At 39.6% G+C, this 18874-nt stretch overlaps 1 protein-coding gene across 2 annotated transcripts in view; it reads left to right on the top strand.

Annotated features, from left to right (window-relative positions):
* DLGAP1 (DLG associated protein 1) overlaps positions 1 to 18874 on the top strand; it is a 429880-nt gene that overhangs the window by 103318 nt on the left and 307688 nt on the right. The window contains exon 1 of one of the 2 annotated variants that reach the window (XM_056333021.1): positions 14180 to 14278. The exons of the other annotated variant lie outside the window; for it this stretch is intronic. The gene's annotated coding sequence lies outside the window, so the exon portion shown is untranslated. Of the gene's footprint in view, positions 1 to 14179; positions 14279 to 18874 lie in introns of those variants that run through there. 2 annotated transcript variants of the gene reach the window in all.

Here is an 18874-nt window from a genome sequence, read left to right as displayed (position 1 = left end):
CTTAGCCCTAGCTGTGTAATTTCAACTGTGGCTGCAGTTGAGTATCAAAGAGAGGCAGTATTAGTCTGAATAAGTGAGAATGATGAAAATCTGAACACACAGATCAAAATGTGAACATGAAATATGCTTCTTTTTGGTGTTCAATATCTGATAAAACTGAGCCCCAGAGGATATGATGTTCTCTGATCATATGAAACTTGTCTGCTTGTCCTCAGGTTGGCAGCTGTAAGTTCTGTGGATACGAACAGAAACAAAAAAAAAAAAGGAAAATTAGTGTAATTTTAGTATTTGCAATATGATTTTGCTGATGGCCAGTGAGATACTTGTTTTGTCTGTGAAGTTAATCGTATAGTAAATGTTTACTATTGCCTTTACATTCTTCTATTGTTTTCTATATTCTGCTAAAAGAAGCAGGAAAATTTTTGTTTCATCTTTGTTGTTAGGCTTCCCTTTAACACAACATCACCTGAGATCTATACCATATTCTTACTGGAAAAAAACTATTTTTGACTGTTTCATAGCTGAATTCATGTCTGGATTAGCCGCAAATGAGGTCACTAGATTTAGTGTACTAAAATTTGCAGTTCTGTTTTGATATTGACTCCCTTTTCAGTGGCCTTACTCACCCTACTAGTACCACCCAACATTTCAGTTGCAACCTGGCATCCCCAAAAAAAGAGGGACTGTGTAATGAGTATTTCCACTGTGGCCCACTTCACTGCCTGTAGCATTGCCTTTGAGCAAGTAATGCAGTAGGAAAGCAGTAAGCATAAATAACAAGATACAGAGAACATATGCAAAATTAAAATCTAGACTACCTGTACTACCTCTGTATTTTTGGGAGTCTTCAGATTTATTCCTGCATGCCATTATAATTCCATCTCAAGAATCTGAAGCTGAGTTTTGGAATGAATATTAATTATGATTAGTATGCCTCAGACGTTTCTTGAGAATGTGCATACTCGTAACTCTTCCTTTATACATTAGAGTGACTTACTGCTTTGTCAGATTGCAGTTCTAGAAAACTGAATTGCGTTTGAGCATCTGTTGCAGTTAATCTCAGATTATTTCTACACATTTTCCTAGCTTTAGGATATTCAAATATAACATCCACTAGAAATTAGCAATGCTAAACAAATTAATCTCACAGAAGAAAAAGCGTCCAAAGAAAAATGTGGAAAGAGAAAGTATAAAATGCCTGAGTGGATCATGACAGCATAAATCGATCCTACAGAATCATTGTGGGAAGTTCTTGCTTATCATGTCTAACCAAATTATGCCCTTTATCTGAGTTTATGCAGGTGCACATCATACACTCAGCCTGTTCTTAAACAGTAAACAGTGACAGCCTGGAGTGCTGACTGATTTTATTCTTTATTTTCAGGAATAACAGGGTGCAAAATAGCCATATGAAATGGGAAATCTGGGCAATTTGTCATTAAAGAGAACTGCTTCATTGAAGTCACTGACTGCATTGGCCAGAAATAATTTTATATTTCTTGTATAACTGAATCTGTAGAAGGGCAGTTTAAACTCCCAGATCATAAGTATTTTTTTAGTCATACAGTTCTGCAAAACTTCCTGTAAAGCTGGCAGTTTCTAAATAAGCTTTGTCTAAATTAAACATATGGTAGAATCTTCCAATGTAAACTATAGGGAAATTGGAGAAATAGAAAGTCTTTAGGTCCAAAAATTGTATCTTTCTCCCCACATCTGTTTATGTATCAAGCATACTGTGGTGGTTTAACCCTGGCTGGGTGCCAGGTGCCCACCAAAGCCACTCTTGTCACTCCACTTCTCGGCTGGACAGGGGAGAGAAAGACACAAGAAAAGGCACGTGGGTCAAGATAAGGACAGGAAGAGATCACTCACCAGTTACCATCATGGGCAAAAGAGACTCAACTTGGGGAAATTAGTTTAATTTATGACCATTCAAATCAGAAAAACACCTTCCCCCCAGCCCTTCTTTCTTCCCAGGCTTAACTTCACTCATGATGGAATAGGGGGATGGGGAATGGAGGTTGTGGTCAGTTCATCACACGTTGTTTCTGCCATTCCTTCCTCCTCACTCCTCCTCTGCTCCAGTGTGGGTCCCTCCCCACAGGGCGCAGCCCCTTAGGCACAGCTGGCTCCAGTGTGGGTCCCCCGCAAGGTCACAGGTGCTGCCAGGACCCAGCTCCAGTGTGGGCTTCGCACGGGATCACAGCCACATTTGGGCACCCACCTGCTCCAGCATGGGGTCCCCATTGGCTGCAGGTGGGGATCTACTCCACCATGGACCTCCATGGGCTGCAGGTGGGGATCTGCTCCACCATGGACCCCCACGGGCTGAGGGGCACAGCCTGCCCCACCATGGGCTTCACCACGGGCTGTAGGGGAATCTCTGCTCCGGCGCCTGGAGCCCCCTTGCCCCTCCTGCACTGACCTGGGGGGCTGCGGGGATGTTGCTCTCACTTAGTCTCACTCCTCTCTCTCTCTCTGGCACCGATTCCCCCTCCTGCCCAGATATGCTGCCACAGAGGTGCTACCTTCACTGCTGATGGGCTTGGCCTTGGCCAGCGGCGGGTCTGTCTTGGAGCCGGCTGGCACTGGCTCCATCAGCCATGGGGGAGGCTTCTGGCATCTTCTCACAGAAGCCACCCCTGTAGCCCCCCCACTACCAAAATCTTGCCATGCAAACCCACTACATGTACGCAAAACCTGCCTTAATGTTTGTGCAAAACCGTAGCTTTCTGTGTTGTTGAAATCTTCATGCTGATTCATGGACATCTTTCTGATGGGTGGAGAATGTGAGGCTCTATGGAAGTTAGAAGAGTATTATGAGTATTATATACAAAGAATCTTCCAGATCAGCCTGGTTTTTAACCATTAAAGTTTTGAGTGGACAGTGTGATGACAAATATGAGCCAATTTAGTGATTCTGTGGCTCTGAGCCACCAAACGTCAGCCAAATCCCATGCGACACCTTAGAGGAGCACGAAGGCTCCTCTGCACTCTGCTTGTGGGTACACGCTCATTTGGCACAATATACAAGTTCCCAGATGTGATTCACCAGCCCCAGGAGCACAGGAGGAAGGAGAACAGGAGCTGTTTTGTTGTCCCCGATTTATGCTGGGGTTTTATTCCCCTGGCCAGAGTAACCCCTAATTACCGGATAACGGAATTCAAGAGGGTTTTGCTGTTAGAGCAGCACATAGCAGGCTCAGCAGTCCCAAGAAGGCACTGTTATGTATGACGAGTTGTGCAATACCTTCTCCATTAATGAATTAGAACAACCTAGGCCACTCTAGCTTCTTCAGCAAAAGTCTCCTGAGTATTAACAGCTCCTATTTACCTGCCAATGGATAAATCAAGTTATGCGTAAACATGTATCACAGAACCCTACCGTGTGTCCCGTGGTACACACATCTTCTGTTCAATGCATCATTTGTGTACTTAATACTATCACTTTTAATCAGGTCTTATGGGAAGGTGAAATAAAAATATAGGATGCCTTTTATTAGCATAATTTACATACATAAAAGAATAGAACGAGCAGGTTTTCGCAAGGAAAAGGAAATAACTGACAGCCATTTCTCTCATTTTCTGAATTCTCTGGCCTTAATAAAAGAAAGATGAATTCATCATGGATGATTTCTAAGTGCCAAGTTTGGAGTCAGCATGAGCTTCATCAGTAGCTGATGTTCTTGCTAGCTGCCATTCATATTTGATTGCAAATATCACAAGTAAAAACCTGATAATTTATTGTTCTAATTGATTTTTTTTTCATTGATAAAAATAGTTCTGAGATAAATTTCTACCATAAAAGAATTAGGTTTGTTATGGCACCAACATCTTGATTTAACATGAGGATAAAGCTGCACACCAGCTTGGGAGAATGTGTTTGTTTACCTTTTCCACCTTTATTACCTTGGTGGTATATCAAGCATAGCTGAGACCTCAGATAAAAGCTTTCTAGACTTACTCTTGCAGGTGCCTTTTCCATTTCCTGTCAAGTCTCTTATTCATGTCAGTTTCCAAATGGCACCAGGAGCTGGTACCACTGCAGATCCCATGGAGCAGTTCCTGTGAGCAACAAAGGGCCTGCTCTTCTGCTTCAGCTGAGTGCACTCCTGAACACTAATGCTTCCAACTTGAAGAAAGCTCTCTTTTATGTTTGACTATGCAGCATTATATAATCTGCATTAGATAGGTTTTAGTCTTCTCACTGCTGCTGTATTCAGTGCACATTAATCTCACCCCAGAAGAGCACTCCTGTCTTCATTTTCTTTTCCAGTCTTTCCAGCTTGATGGTTGCGATTTTGATTACAGCTTATACCTCATTTAACCTGGCTGTCCTGAATATCTTCCAGCAAGCATTGGCTTATTTTTTTATGATATTTTTGTCCTTAATCGTGATGTTACTCTTTGCTAGGCAGAATTGTCTTTCAGATTCATGTTTTCACTCTTTGACTTTCATCTGTGATGTCTGAAGATCTGTGAGGAGGAAACGAAACTCCCCTCCTTCCTATCATATGTCTGTGATACTCTGCACCAGTACACCAGTGACTCTTTCATTTTAAGTGTAAAACTTTACTTTGATTGTTTTCTGTATATAAACTTTTAACTAAAGGAGTTAAGGGAGGAGGTGTGAGGAGGAGGAGTGACTGTGGGTGTTGGAGGAGGGAAGGGAAAGGAGTAATTCAGGAATAAGATGTGGCTGAGTGTGTTTTAACAGAGTGCAGATATTTCTAGAAAGACATCATCACTGCCAACATTTGTGGGTAATCCGAAGGTAAGAATAGCTACGTGGTGGCCTCAGCTGGGAAGGATCAGTGCATGAACTTTATCTCCAGAGCCAGGTGATGTTTTTCAAGCAGTAGCTAGCATCTGAGCCAAGGAGGGATTTTTGCAGTGCGTGTCAAGGGAAATCTGGTTTATACCTGTTTTATGAGAAGCACTAGTTTGTAATAATATTTATCATCATTTTGGCAACTGCTTGGTAGTAATTCTATCAGTTTGCTTGTTTTGGGAAGCCCAGCTCAGCAAAGTAATAAATATAATGGACAGTGGTGTGACATAGGCTAGCAGGATAATAGGAAGGTGTCTCTTTGAATTCCTTTCATGTTGACGGTGCCTCATTTCCAATCTTATGCAAATAATCAGAAAAAATTAGTAATGGCAGTCATTTTTCATAATGGAATGAAGCTTGTAAATGTATTAGAGAACTATAGGCCCTTGTATTCCTGCCAGGACAGGGTCCCTACTTTGTCACACAGTCACACCTAGCTCTTAATTTTTCTTTTTCAATGATACTTGTTATACTTTTATACAGTTTTGAAAATACAGGGGCAATTACTTTGCAATGACTAGTTGTTTACAGTGAAGACAGAATAGTAGCTCTTGATTCCTAAACAGAAAACTTCAGTTTGGATGAAGAGCGTGAACTTGAAATAGTCTGCTTGTATTTAGAGCAATAGTAAGAAGACTAAAAATTATTAGATAGAAAAGTGTAAAAATCAGGAATTTTCTTATATTCTGTAGTTCTCTAAGGCAGCAAAATAAGTGAATTCTAGCACTCTCTAAGGAAAATAATTTACCCTTTTAAAAACATCACAGACCATCTTCTTATTTGCAGTAGGTTTTCAACTGTTCTGATGTAAAGGTAGTGCCACTGTTGTAGGTTAGCAGTGTGCTACATCCCTTTAAGCTGCACAAGCCTTTTTAACACTGTCAGAGATGGTGTATTTGTGTTTGCCTGATTGGGAGTAAGAGTTCATCTCTCTTCAGTGTATTTTGCTTTGAAGAACTACGTTAAAAAATGCCAAAACAAAAAAAAAAAAACCCTTGGTATTGACTGATACACACATTGGTAGCTAGACTTAACCTTCACGTCCTAAATACAGAATGATGTGAAGAAATGAATTAGGTAGTTCATAGGCCTCCTCCTGATCAGTTGTCTGTTTGTAACCAGAATTTGCTCCTTACACACATACCCTACCAAGGACTTATGCTGCCAGATAAAAAGGAAACTACATAAAATGCAAAGAATACTGAAACTCCCAACTGCAGTAGACATTTGATCTGTGTTGCTATTCCACATGCGAATAAAAGAGATTAATAGCAGTAGGGTAAAATTCACCCTGTCTCCCAGTGCAGTGATGGAAAGTATACCTAGTATTTCCTCTAAAATGAAAAAGAGTCCATAAAGTTTTGTTGGAATATGGTTTAGTATGTTTTTATCATCCACATTTCTTGAGTGACTACGTAATTTAACATACTTTTTCATTTAAGAGATAAGAAAGCCTCACAATTTGCATTTGAAAAAACATATACAGCAAAGCTAATAAAAGCAAAACCAAACAATAATGTGGACATAAAAACTCAAGTAGCCAGCTTTACAGCTGTCTCCTCACTATCCACCCATTAAGTACTGGTACACAAGCATTCAGCTGGCAGTGCTCATGGACTCATCCACAGCAGAGAGGTGATCTGGAAGGGCTATGAATGGCTTCATGCTTGCCCATGTGCATACTCACCAGAGCAGCGGAGCTAGCACTGCAGCTGTCAGCAGCAAATTTCTGTCCTCCTTGTGCACAAAGGAATGGTGGCTTGTTTTGCTGGTGTTGAAGCTATGCTGTTGTCCCTTGCTAATACAGGCTATGTCCCTGGGATACAGTCTAGTGTGGAGTAGTCAGCAGGTGAATGTGAGAAGTGCTGAGATATGTACATCAGAACTGACAAGAACAGCTTTAGTGGGACCAGGGTGATGGACATTTGAGAAATGTGCGAGTTGTATTGATAACATGACTTATCCATGTTTCATCCATTAGCACATACTCATTTAGATGATCCATTTTTAAAGTAAAACCTCACGTCTTATGTAAATTTGCTATTAGATTTCAAGAACCTATTGGAAAGGTTCCAAATTCTGCTTTTCTGTATCTAGCCAATTGTGCCTTGACAAATCCAAACAGCTTGGTGTGTTTTAGCATGCCCTGTCAGAAAAGCAAACAAACCCAGGACAGAGGAAAATAAGGTGATTTCATCCTGTTACTAGGATATGGCAGCACACTAAGGCATGGACTTAACATGGCTCAGTGAAACGGAGGCTCACTTATAGTAGCCCTTTTTTTAGCAGGCTTTCGTAGGGTGTGAGGCTGGACTGGGTGAATAGTATGTTCTCATGTCTTCTTAAATTTCATGTAGATATCCTTCTTTTCAGCCAAGTACCTTTATTCAGACAAAATAGTTTCCTTCCCTCAGACACTAAACTTAGGGCTCAGAGAATAGGAAAGACCAAAGTATCTTCAGTGTGCAAAGCCACTGCGATGGTAGGGAATTAATTAGTTACGACAAGCCTAGATGGTCCCAGCAGGCAACTGGGGTCCTGTGCTGCAGAAGATGGCTGAGGAAGTACTAAAAAATGAGAAAGTAGGAATGAATTTCTGTTGTTTCATACTCATTGAGGAGCTGGCCAGAGATTAAATGATGCAATAAAACTGCAGAAGTTGGCATGACAGTGTTGCATAAATGTGAGCTGAGACTGGGATGGTTCTATCTGGTTCCTGGGTGGGGGTTCTCCCCTTTGGTAGTTGTATTTTTGGTTTTTATTACAATATGTGATACCTTGAAGGAAGAACCTGGATGACTACACCTGTGTGTTTTATGTGCTGAGACATTTTATAATGTTCTGAAAGGAATTCAGGCATGAAGTGGTTTGGTTTTGTGGTGGTTTTTTTAAGTCTTAAAAAAATCAAGTATTTCAAAAGATGTGTATAGGTATCAGAAACAACTGAATGAAGATAACAGAGAGAATAAAAGAGTTCTTATTTTAACCAATGATTATATTTTAGCAATTTTCTTTTGTTACAGTCTTTGAATATAAAGTAAGCATAGACAAATACAAATGACTGTACAATGACAATCAAAGGCTATGTTGTGACTTTGAGTGTGAAAGTATCTTTGTGTTGTACATCCTTTTATTATGTTTATAAATATGCATGCAACTATTTTGATGCATAGAATTAAGAGACTCAAACCTGCTGAATTAACTGTTCTTAATGTGTCTTATGTAGCAGGCTGGTAAAGTAATAAAGACAAAGTTTTAGCTCAGTGGCAAACGATGAGGAGTTGAGTAAGAACATGCTAAAGTTTTATCTATCTAAGCAATATGAAATACAGACAAATTAGCTGAATGTTAGTGCTCAAATCATCACTTAACTAAACTGTGGTTACAGAGGTACCTTGACTATAAATACCTTGGCTATAAATGCAGACCATATATAATAGGTATTGTTGGACAACACTTGTAGTATTGAAGCTATTCAGTACGAGGGCTAACATTTATCTTACTGATGGTTCTCCTTCTTAGTTTCTTCTGAAACGAGCAAAGTTGTTCTGTACGGACTCAGATTTTTAGAAGTCAGTAGAGTGATAAATATTATAGGACGACTTCCTTCCTTCCTTCCTCCTTCAGGAAACTAAAACAAATAATATACGTTTTCCCCTCAAACTCTTTGATTAGTTTCACCCCAGAATGAAACTTGTGCTCCACAGCATAAGAACTTCCTGCAGAAGCATTGAGGAAACCCTTAATTATCAGATAGTAGGAAAGTCAGTAACATTCCTGGTGGCCATAAAGATGAAATCTTTTGAAATGGGTTACATAACTTGCCATGAGTGCAGAAACGGCTTGGTATACATGTTTAATGGTTTCACCTGTGGTGATGCTTGAGGGCAACCTCCAGGCCTTAATGCTGAACTCTAATTAGTGTAGACAAGATCACAGCACTGGATTTCAAGTGAATGCAAGATAACCTGCAGACAAATTACCACTGAAGTAACGTGACAGGTCTTGACAGTATGTTCAAATCATTTAAAAAAAAAAAAAAATGCATCCATCAACTCCAACGTTTTCTAATATTTTGGCTATCAAAAAATTTTGTGCCCAGTAGGTAGCTACATTTCTGGGTAAGTATAGAAGTGGCCCTGTAGCTGGAGGGTTTATGGTAATTCCATAAGCAGCAAAGTGTCTCTGCAAAGGAGAGATAAACAGCTAGTAATCCTCATAATTCCCCACTGATAGCCTATCCATCTCTGCTATAAATTAGAAAGCCCAGAGATTAGGAAGGCTAGGCAGGGTGTAGCTCACAGCATTAATCACAGTATTAGGACAGCAGTGTGCTCGAATTCTGTGTCCAAAGGGCTGGTATTTCTCTCTAGGTTAAAGTGACATAATGTAGTTTGGAATAAATATTGATCAGACCACTGCAGAGATGGTTTTACAGAAGACACTGTTATACATTTATTAAAACTAAGCTATCAACTGCATACTTGGGAATGCATTAATTTTCACTATGAGGGTTGTAGCCATGATTTTGTAAGCTCTTCAAGTTTCCAATTTACTATTTTCATTAATATGTGTTTAGCATCATTTAGATGGAATTAGGGTCAGTTTGTCCTCGAAACTCTTGAGAGGAGATTGTGCAAATACTTCTGATCTTTTGGAATCTGCATATGGCCATACAAGCTGCACTGGTAATATAGTCATTGTCTATGTGCAAATTCCTATTTAAACATAAGATGTGAATGGGCATCTTTAAAAATTAGAAGTTAGCTATTAGTTCTAAGAAGTGTGTGGTTGAACTAAATACATTTCATCAGATATTTTCTTGATAATAACATTTCATTGTGATACTAGTTAGACAGAGGATTAAGGACTGTGGCTTGGCCTCCATAATGGTATGGCATATATTCCAAATCCTATACAAATTTTGATTTTAAATACTTAAATACAAAAGTGAATATGTTAGTCCTCTGCTTTTTATCAGATGATACATTTTGTGTGTTTGGATCTCTGCTGCCCCATTTCAAAGTCCTTTTCAATATATTCACAATAATTGTACTCTAGAAATGTAATCGATGTGTGTATTATTGTCACTTCAGTCTTTCAGGGGTCTAGTTCAATAAACTGTCATTTCAGAAACCATTCTGAGTATTTTCCATTTTCCAATTGACAGTGCATCAATGAACTTTTTATCCTTACGTGCTCAGTAGCAGTGTACAAGGCTTTTGAGACAGCAAAAGTGTTTCCATCATCTTGTATATTCTTGCCTTGAAGTGACGATAGGGCTTCTGGTTTTGCAGTCATGAGAAAGGCTAAATGGGAATTTCTGGAGATAGGAGTTTACTAACTACAATATGGAAAATCTCTGCTCAGCAATGTGAGAAAAACACTTTAGCACATGTTCATAGGCAGAAAAAGAACAATATATCTGAAAGGTTCAGAATTATAGGGAAAAAAGAGGGGTTTGTTTTAGTGTTTCAGGTATTGTGAAAGGATACGAATTGCCATCTGACTGTTAAAACCTAATCAGAGACAGGAACAGGCATCGGCAAAAGCACCATTTTATCATCAGCACCGACAGGAACAGGCATTGGCAAAAGAAGCACCATTTTATCATCAGCACAAAGTAATTTAGACTCAGCAGATACTGATTCAACTGAAGCTGAAGATTCATGTAACTGCAAATAAATGTCTGCAAGATGACAGCATAAGACACAAGGCAGTCCCAGAGAGATGTTCATGAACAAGCAGTCAGAGCAAATACACCCTATAGGGTAAATATAAAGTTCACAGCTGGGAACTGTGGAAGACAAAGCAAAACATGAAGGCACAAAGTGCAGAAACTTCCAGCAAAAAATAATACATGTATGTAAGACATCAGTGGAAAGATGTTTTGCAACACAGAGCCAAACGAAGACATAAGCACTGGATGACAGCAAAGAAATACATCTTCAGCAACACAGAGAATGTCTTTGTATGCAGCTAGCTCCTGAAACATTCATACAAAACTTTAAAATGCCAGCATGTTAGTAATAATGGTCTGATCTATCCTTCCATTGGACAAATGTTTGAGAAGAGCAATGGAGATTTTCAGGAAACTTTTTTTATTATATCAATGGAGTCTTTGAGAGCATATCAGTCACCACAGTTTGTGTCTGAACTACAGCCAGCGAGTTTCTGGTGGGAAGGTAAATAGGGACTCTTGCGTTCGTAGTAGTTGTTACGGCTGAAAAAAGAGGGCCATCCTAACTGAATGCGAAAGAAGCTAAACCAAAGGCTGGTGTTGATACTTTGAGCTGTTAAAAAAACTGGCAGAAACCATTAGGCAATAATCAAAATTCTATAAATAGTTTTAGAATGTGATGTGCTTCAGTCTTCTATTGTTTTCTAGCACACCCAGGACAAAATTGTGTGCCTCTTGGTATGGTATCAGGAAGTAAAATTCTCACCCCTTTTACTTCCTCGGGCAAACTCAGCAGGTGTGGGAATACACTTTGGAAAAGCTGTTCAGATCCCTCTTTCCCTTCCAAAAACATTTAGTATCACATATGGCCATTTCAATGCAGATAAATAAACATAGTATTTAGACCTATGGATCTGAGGCAGAAGAATTATATTCCGGTTGTACTGTATGGCTGCAGCAATACTCTTGTGTATTGTGTGTGTATTGAGTGAATGTGTGAATTATTTGTAGCTCCATTATATTCCAAATTATTCAGCATTGCATAGTCAAAGCAATGCTGCCATTGGTTCTGTGGTGTCCTCAGTTCTGAGTATTTTTACAAATGATATCAAAAGTCTTGTTCAATATATTCTTGAGATGAGAAACACTAATGTAGCAATGACCTACAATTTTGTGGTTGCTTTTATTTGCTCTGATTTGATATTACATAAGAATTCTGTAGTTAGAAAGAATGCACGTTTTTGGGGGGGAGTATCTGACACTTTTAACTGTTAAACAGTCGTTTTCTTTCTGTAATCTCTTGCCCTGTTCACTCTCTAATTTTCCACGCTCTACATAAAATAAAAAAGGGTACTGTAGACATCATGCTCTTTGCCTGTGCAGCTATATTGCATTGATTAGGCAGCCACAGACTGTCCTGAGCAAGAAAGTGTCACTGGGAAAACCTGTGTTGTCATGTAGTTGTAAAGAGTATTATAATGATCAACAGAGGGCACAGTAAGCTTACAGAAGCAACAGTATGGTGTCTCTTACCTCTTCAGACCTTGTTTTACTAAATTCTCTGAAGTTATTTTGGGGACTTCTTATAATTTATTAGTCTCAGTAAGCTCCATGTTTGCTTTTGATTTATTTCTGATCCCTAAATTTGGGCACTTTATTGCAGTGTAGCAGTGATGGATATATGCATTTCTTTTTTGCTCATGACAATATTGCCAGCTCACTAGTATGTTATAGGTGCCTGCCTGAGGAACTAGTTGGCAATGATTCAGAGATCTTTTTCTTGCTATTCTGTACCAAAAAAATACCTTAGTATCTGAAGCTAAATTAATTCTCTCTTTTGATTAGCCCTAAGAAAGTAGGAGAAGGAGAGACTAAAACTTTCTGGAGTAGAGTTGCAAACACTGGCTGAGTAGATGCTTACACTTTCATGGCTGGAAACAGAACTGGTGAGACACAACTTCTGTGCAGTTTGGTGCCTGAGCTAAGAAGTCCTACCAGAACAGCCATGCTGCTTCCATTGTCTTCAACCATTGCACGCACAGTGCTGTGCCGTGTGGATTTTAGCCAAGGTAACTGCCCCATTGTCTGATACAGACACCTTCAGTTCGAGTTATAAATACCAACTTAATTTTCTCATAGCAGTGGTTAAATTGGAAGGGGTCATTTCTCCTGAGCTTGAGTCATGTTGAAGATATCCAAATGTGGATACCAGTCTTGTAAACCTAAGAATTAAAATTCTTGTGATAGTTCAAATGAAGATACAAACTAATCATAAACTTTAAATTAAAAAAAAAAAAAAAAGTGACCTTTTCTTTAACTGACCCTATGAAAGCACAGCTGGAGAACACAGAGTTGACATTTACATTTATGCCAAGCTGGAATACTATACCAGGTACTCGGCTAGACATTTGGTCTGAATTCTTCAGTGTAATAGGGCTGCAGACTTCAGTGTAACATAGCTGCCGTCAGGGGAGAGGAGGAAGTGTCACTAGGTAAATGGTTAGCACTCGTGTGCCAGGAATAGATACACTGAGCACGCAAAAGGTTTTAGAACATTTCAAAATCTGCAAACATTCATTTATGTGGCGTTATATGTCAGAATGTAGGTGCTAAAATGATATATATACACTGGGAAAGGTTATGTTACTTCTAAGGGGATATGATAGTGCCTGGCAGGGCCTGTGAAATGCCTGTGAAAAGGAATTATGTGTATTCCTAAGGGTGACTGCATTAGTCTGGTGCTCAAAGTCACCAACAAGCTTAAAGGTAGCCTATGTATAGTTCTCAGCTCTATCTGAAAAGATGCAATGATTTTCACTGAAATGTTTAGCCTCTTCTTTCAATTCCTGTCAGCTGTTTGCTATATTGAATTTTGCACAATAAAAAGGATTTTTTTCAGGTACTGGAAAACTCTTCTTACAGTTGAAAGTATTTTAATGCAGAAAAAAAAAAGAAGAGAAATGAACATTTGAATAACACTTGGTGGTATTTTGGTTTAATTTGGGAAATGTCTGATATTGTGTACATTAAAACACCTTGAGACTGATTTCAGCTGAGACTTTATGTGTGATGTTATGAGATCAGGGTGGGGGGGCCCTTTGGTTTTGCTTCCTGGAAAAGCATCTTGGTTTTTCTACTTCAGACCTTCATTTAGAGGTGAGAAACTGACACTATTACATTGTCTATTATTTTGTATATGCTAAATTCCTTACAAATATACCATCTGCAAGTACATCTTAAAGGTGCTTGGAAAGAAAACAAAATATAGTAAAAGATGGTCTGAAATAAAGATGACCTTTCTGTGTCAGACAGAAAGGGTGCTTTAAGTCATAAATATTCTAGTTCAGTTTTGCATATTCTAGACTTCATTGGAGTTCCATTCAGAAAGGCTAATTTTACATGCTGTAAGACTCGGCATATGTCAGTCAGTGCTGGATTCTCAGGGCATAATTCTGCTCAGGGTTGATAGGTGGTTACCAGAGAACTCAGAAAACTGCACATGTGAATCCAGAAGCAGAATTTGCCTTTAGTTGCAAGGCTTGCTTTTAGTCAGTGTCATAGGAGATAGCATTGTACCTCAGGCACAAAAATGTGACTGTTTAATGCTGGAGACAGATCTCATGCTTAAGCCCAGAATCTGAAGTATAACTCTTGTTTGTTTTTATTTTAGCAGGGAAAAAGAGCAATAATCCCAACTGGCAGTCCAAAAATAACCAGATTGGAGGGTGGAAGGAAAAAGAAGGAAAAGGGAAGAGAAAAATGGAGAGGTAAATTGTGATTCTGTAGCCACAATTCCCTTGCAAGGAGGAGCAGGGAGGAAGCATTTTGTCAGGAGTGTGTGGAAATACAGTGTTTCAGTGGTGTATGGTGACTCTGCAAACAAAGAGGAGAGACACCACTGCTGTGCCACAGCATTTGAAATGATTGATGAGATATGCGTAAAGAAAGGGGAGCATACCGTTTCCAGTTCCCTTCTGGAGATGTTAATATCTTGTGGTCAGTTGTCTCATAAATTTCCTTCAATACCTCCTGAATATGGTACTATTACTGCTTCTAGTAATTCACTATAATGTTATTTCTCCCCATTTCTTTGCTGACTCCTGGTGTCACAGAAATAGTTCTAGTCTAGGTGGTTCAAGCATCAGGAAAGACTGGTTCTTTCCAAAGAAAGAGAGTAGTGCAGCAGCAGATTTGTGTTTGTCATTCCTCTGTGCTTGATTAACAGATTATTGGGTGTTGTGGATTCTGTGGGATAATAGCATGTTTAGGCCCTGATATGCTGATATTGTGCATTTTCTTCACGTTTATGCAAATTATAAACCTCAGCCAGAATGGAAGGAGTGTTGCGAGTCCTCAGATGGATCCTCTCATTTTTTTCTGATTCAGAAATGAGCTGTGATATATTATTTGGGGACTGGAAATGTGAAGGGCAAAAAGTAGAAAATATGAGACTCTAAAAGTGCTCTGAATCCATTTTTGATGTCTATTGCTTTTTTTCCTCAGGAAAATAAATTAAAATGTTTACTTCTTGAATATTTTAAAAATTCAATATATTCTTCCTGGAAAGTATTGCTGCTAGGTATTACATAGGCTGCCTTTTTAAAGGTTTGAACCATAAATACAACGCTGTGGGATATTTTACCTGTAATGCATAGTATTTCTTTAAATTATATTACTTTAATTTTATAGCTTTGTTTTATAATATAAGTTTTAAACTCGGACTTCCTCTTCTAAATTTTGTGTTAGTGATTGCAGTAAAAGGCCCTAGTTTCCACTGGCCATTTTTCTCCCCTGTTGTAAAAGAATAGATGGCAACATGTCATAATACTTCTTAATGCTGCCTCTTGTTTTACTGCAGAAGCACATGCAGAGCCCTGTGTCTGGGCTGGGATAAACCCATGCAACAGCACAGACTGGGAGGCCAAGTGGCTAGAAAGTAGCTTTGTAGCTGCTTGAAGTAGATATTGGTGGACAACAAGGTGTGCATGATTTTGCAGTGTGCCCTTGCAGCAAAGACAGGCAATCATATCCCAGGTAATGTTTGCAAGCACAGCCAGCAGGTCCTTCCCCTCTATTTGGCATTTGTGAGACCACATTAGGAGAACTACAATGAGTTTGGTGCTCCTCAGTAAAAGAAATACTTGGACATGCTGGGCTGAGTCCAGCAGAGAGCTACCAAGGTGGTCATGGGGCTGGAGTACATCTGAGGTTGTGCAAGGTGAGGTGGAGAGAACTGGGTTTGTTTAGGTTTGAAAAGAGATGGCTTATGGGAGGTCTTATTGCTGTCTTCAGGTACCTTGGGGCTTGCTGAGGAAACAGGGCCAGACCCTTCTCAGAGGTCTATAGCAAAAGGACCAGAAACCACAGCGAAAATGGAACACAGGAAAATCTGTATAAGTAGGGGTGGACGGAAATTATCAGAGGTAAAATCACTGGAGCAAATGTCCTGAGAAGTTGTGGTACCTCCATCCTTGGAGGTACGCAGAACTTGGCTGGACTTGCTTTTAGATGGGTGCTTGGACAAGACGAGCTCTAGAGATTGCTGCTAACTTAAATGGTTTTGTGCATACTAGTGAAAGGGCAAGAGGCAGATAAATTGGATTTCCAACAGAGCTATGTAGCACAGGAGGCATCTCCTTAGTTAGAATTGTTTGAATGGCTGTGTGTTTGATTTTGTTGGTTGTTTGGGTTTTTTTCTGAAACACTTCTGGGTCTTACTTTTACCTTAAGTAACTTGAGAATGTTTCTGTAGTTTCTCATTTTAAGATAAGTTTTGATTATTTGTATGTTTGTCAGTTTTGTAATCGTAACAGTAAATCTTTCTTACAATAACTCTAGCAACTGATAAGGACCTTAATGATCCAAAGCCCTGTTTCTTTGTAAGCTTTGATCATTGAAACAGATAACAAAATCAATTTCTGAATTTTTGGGTTTGACTTGGATACAGTCTGAAGATAGTAAAGATGTTTTACACTTATCTGTGTCTCAGTTTCTGCTTCAGGTGAGTTCTGCAATGTGTTTGAGCCTCTCCTTTCAGGAAGGGCTCTGGGCGTCTCTCTTGAGCTTAGTTCAGGACTGTTCATTCCTCCTGTAGTAGTCTCCTGGTATCCTTCTTTTCCCAGGAGCCCTCAGAGCAAGGTGTGAGCTATTTGAGCTATTTTGATGGAGGCAGCTCATCCATTGATCCATTGACGCAGGAGCCATACGGCGCTGTTATGCCCCAGCAGATCAGACGTCGTCCGTATGTGTATAGGTAACATGCCAAGAAATAAGTCGTCACTGCTGAACCAGCTTATCCCACTGTAGCCTGTTCCCTTTGAAAGCAGCATGTGGCAGGCAGGGCACCAGGAATGAATGGCAGGGATTAGCCTAGCAGTGGCCCTCCTCTCAAGGGGATGAGTGCGGGAACCCAAATGCACATGTTGCGAAGTGCCCACAGGCTGGATTTAGTGTAGTGTCTATGTCCACGCTTACTAAGCCCCAAGCTTCTTAGGGCGACGATTGCAGCTGTGTGCATAGACACAGTCTATGTGTGCAGAAGACACAGTCACTTCACTGATGATGGCCTGTATAGGCTTTTGGTGTACCTGGCGTAACTGTGTGACACAGCTGAGGGCAGCAGTCAGGCACTGCTCTCTACACTGTTTCACTATTTTCTGCTCTTTTCCATTAAATAGCAATGGAAAGTGCTTGCTTGTGCTCCTGCTCCTGCTCCCACTAAAGTCTGTTGGTGGTGCTGGAAAAAGAGATAGATCATTCACCATGTTAGTATAACTTAGATTATCCTGAGAGGGGAAGAAAGAGAATTGAAAAAGTGAACTGAAAAGAGGGAACAACATGCAAAAATAAATTCTTTTTGTTTGATTTTGTAGTCAGCACCTCATTCTTTCTTGGATAAATTGGAATTAGAATTTTTAAATAGTAATTTAAAATGAAGTTTATATTAATCTCATATATAATCAGTCCTTAAAAGTATGTTAACTAGTAATACACTCAGAGAGATGCTAATGAATCGCCAGCTTCCTGAAATATATATACTTCCTATGCACTACCCAGACTGCTGTAAAAGAATTGTGTCATCAGTTTGGCCAGCTGAGAAGGCATATGGCAAACTCTTTTATGATGCCTGTTATCTGTAATGATAGCTGTTTGTGTAGCTGTGCTGTTCACTGAATGAAAGCAGAACAGTAGTGCAGCAGTTGCTACTAAGTGGAGCAAACTGCAAAAGGATAAAAATAAAAATAAAAATTGAAGACCAGCATTTTAGAAATGTGAGAAAAAGAAAAGCAGTGCAGTCACCCAGGGGAGTTTCTATAGCAGCAGTAATCTGAAACACCCAGGCATCTTGCCAAGAGCTCCAGTAGGTTGTTAATCAAAACTTCCAAGTCTCCTGCCAATGCAAAACTCTCTCAGCATCAGAAGGAAAAATGGTCATATAATGATGTGATACTTAACTTCCATAAAGAAATTATTAATTGTTTTGGTGAGGAGTATTCTTGTCCTAAGCAGATATTTTTTTCTTTTTCACCCTATAAAAATATCCTTCCCATTGCACTTTCAACTGAAGTAATGTATTTTTATACATAAATGCATTTAATTTTAAATAAACATACAGGATACTTACTGATACCCTAGAGAATATATTCTCTTTCATTGGCTGCAATTAGGTGTTCCAGTAGTAATATGCAAATCTTATAATTCTTCCTAGGAAGGGGGTAAGGTAGTTTTGAGAAGATTAAACAGGTGTCTGCATAAAGCAGGCACTTTAATTGCAACTTAAAATTCTGTATAAACGCTCCAGTTATCTATATAGTTAACAATAATATACAGCTTTGCTTTAGACATAAAATTAACTGAAAAATAACATCAGCCATTTCCTGTTTATAGGGGTAGTTGGTTTCTTGATACTATCGTACAGTAGGCATTTTTTTCAGCTGATGCTGACAAATCCCATTATCCAGGGAATGTTTTTATTGCGTAATCTTAGCATGGTGAAGGCAGCAGTGATTTCAGTCTTTTCCATCTCAATTTTCTGGGTGATGGATTTTTCAGTTTATTCAGAGTGGGAAGAAAAGGCAGCAGGACATAAAAAGGAAGTTACTCTTTGGCATGGTTTTCCCTTCCCGCTGCTCGGCTGGCAAGCCCTCAGTGATCCCAGTGTGGATGCCAGCAAGAGGCAGGAGGGAGGGCAGGAGGCAGCAGCTGTAACCACTGGCCATTCATACTGAGAGCGTTCCCCAGCACCTCACTCTTAGTTCTGCTGACGGTGGGGTGGGGTCGGCATTAATTTACATGATCTGGCATGTTTTGAGGGGAAATTCACTGTTAAGGAAATGGCTGAGACTACACAGTGATGCCAGTGA

This window comes from Falco biarmicus, chromosome 3 (assembly GCF_023638135.1).
Source record: "Falco biarmicus isolate bFalBia1 chromosome 3, bFalBia1.pri, whole genome shotgun sequence".
Classification (NCBI taxonomy): Eukaryota; Metazoa; Chordata; class Aves; order Falconiformes; family Falconidae; genus Falco; species Falco biarmicus.
The sequence above is the reverse complement of the archived record's forward strand: the minus strand, read 5'-3'. Positions and strand labels throughout refer to the sequence as shown.